A 2,500-nucleotide genomic window follows, 5' to 3' on the forward strand; every position below is an offset into this window, starting at 1 on the left:
TGACCCCCTAACTACACACTGACAGGTTGACCCCCTACATACACACTTACAGGTTGACCCCCTACCTACACACTTACAGGTTGACCCCCTAACTACACAATTACAGGTTGACCCCCTACATACACACTTACAGGTTGACCCTTTATCTGCACACTTACAGGTTGACCCCCTATAATACACACTTACAGGTTGACCCCCTAACTACACACTTACAGGTTGACCCCATACATACACACTTACAGGTTGACCCCCTAACTACACACTGACAGGTTGACCCTTTATCTACACACTTACAGGTTGACCCCCTATCTACACACTGACAGGTTGACCCTTTATCTACACACTGACAGGTTGACCCCCTATCTACACACTGACAGGTTGATCCTTTATCTACACACTTACAGGTTGACCCCCTATCTACACACTGACAGGTTGACCCCCTATCTACACACTGACAGGTTGACCCTTTATCTACACACTTACAGGTTGACCCTTTATCTACACACTTACAGGTTGACCCCCTATCTACACACTGACAGGTTGACCCTTTATCTACACACTGACAGGTTGATCTCCTATCTACACACTGACAGGTTGACCCTTTATCTACACACTGACAGGTTGACCCCCTATCTACACACTGACAGGTTGACCCTTTATCTACAGACTGACAGGTTGACCCCCTACCGACACACTGACAGGTTGACCCTTTATCTACACACTGACAGGTTGACCCTTTATCTACACACTGACAGGTTGACCCTTTATCTACACACTGACAGGTTGACCCTTTATCTACACACTGACAGGTTGGCCCCCTATCTACACACTGACAGGTTGACCCTTTATCTACACACTGACAGGTTGACCCTTTATCTACACACTGACAGGTTGACCCTTTATCTACACACTGACAGGTTGACCCTTTATCTACACACTGACAGGTTGGCCCCCTATCTACACACTGACAGGTTGACCCCCTATCTACACACTGACAGGTTGACCCTTTATCTACACACTTACAGGTTGACCCCCTACATAAACACATACAGGTTGACCCCCTATCTACACACTGACAGGTTGACCCCCTATCTACACACTGAAAGGTTGACCCCCTATCTACACACTGACAGGTTGACCCTTTATCTACACACTGACAGGTTGACCCCCTATCTACACACTGACAGGTTGACCCCCTATCTACACACTGGCAGGTTGACCCCCTATCTACACACTTACAGGTTGACCCCCTAACTACACACTGACAGGTTGACCCCCTACATACACACTTACAGGTTGACCCCCTACCTACACACTTACAGGTTGACCCCCTAACTACACAATTACAGGTTGACCCCCTACATACACACTTACAGGTTGACCCTTTATCTGCACACTTACAGGTTGACCCCCTATAATACACACTTACAGGTTGACCCCCTAACTACACACTTACAGGTTGACCCCATACATACACACTTACAGGTTGACCCCCTAACTACACACTGACAGGTTGACCCTTTATCTACACACTTACAGGTTGACCCCCTATCTACACACTGACAGGTTGACCCTTTATCTACACACTGACAGGTTGACCCCCTATCTACACACTGACAGGTTGATCCTTTATCTACACACTTACAGGTTGACCCCCTATCTACACACTGACAGGTTGACCCCCTATCTACACACTGACAGGTTGACCCTTTATCTACACACTTACAGGTTGACCCTTTATCTACACACTTACAGGTTGACCCCCTATCTACACACTGACAGGTTGACCCTTTATCTACACACTGACAGGTTGATCTCCTATCTACACACTGACAGGTTGACCCTTTATCTACACACTGACAGGTTGACCCCCTATCTACACACTGACAGGTTGACCCTTTATCTACACACTGACAGGTTGACCCCCTATCTACACACTGACAGGTTGATCCTTTATCTACACACTTACAGGTTGACCCCCTATCTACACACTTACAGGTTGACCCTTTATCTACACACTTACAGGTTGACCCCCTATCTACACACTGACAGGTTGACCCCCTATCTACACACTGACAGGTTGACCCCCTATCTACACACTGACAGGTTGACTCCCTATCTACACACTGACAGGTTGACCCTTTATCTACACACCGACAGGTTGACCCCCTATCTACACACTGACAGGTTGACCCCCTATCTACACACTGACAGGTTGACCCTTTATCTACACACCGACAGGTGGACCCTTTATCTACACACTGACAGGTTGACCCCCTATCTACACACTTACAGGTTGACCCTTTATCTACACACTTACAGGTTGACCCCCTACATACACACTTACAGGTTGACCCCCTATCTACACACTTACAGGTTGACCCTTTATCTACACACTTACAGGTTGACCCCCTATCTACACACTGACAGGTTGACCCTTTATCTACACACTTACAGGTTGACCCTTTATCTACACACTTACAGGTTGACCCCCTACATA

General features: G+C 47.2%; 1 protein-coding gene across 2 annotated transcripts in view; it reads right to left on the reverse strand.

Moving 5' to 3' along the window:
* Positions 1 to 2,500, reverse strand: part of LOC118938160 (ADAMTS-like protein 4) — a 109,809-nt gene that overhangs the window by 39,833 nt on the left and 67,476 nt on the right. The gene's annotated exons all lie outside the window — the stretch shown is intronic.

This window comes from Oncorhynchus mykiss, chromosome 2, assembly GCF_013265735.2.
Source record: "Oncorhynchus mykiss isolate Arlee chromosome 2, USDA_OmykA_1.1, whole genome shotgun sequence".
NCBI classification, from domain to species: Eukaryota; Metazoa; Chordata; class Actinopteri; order Salmoniformes; family Salmonidae; genus Oncorhynchus; species Oncorhynchus mykiss.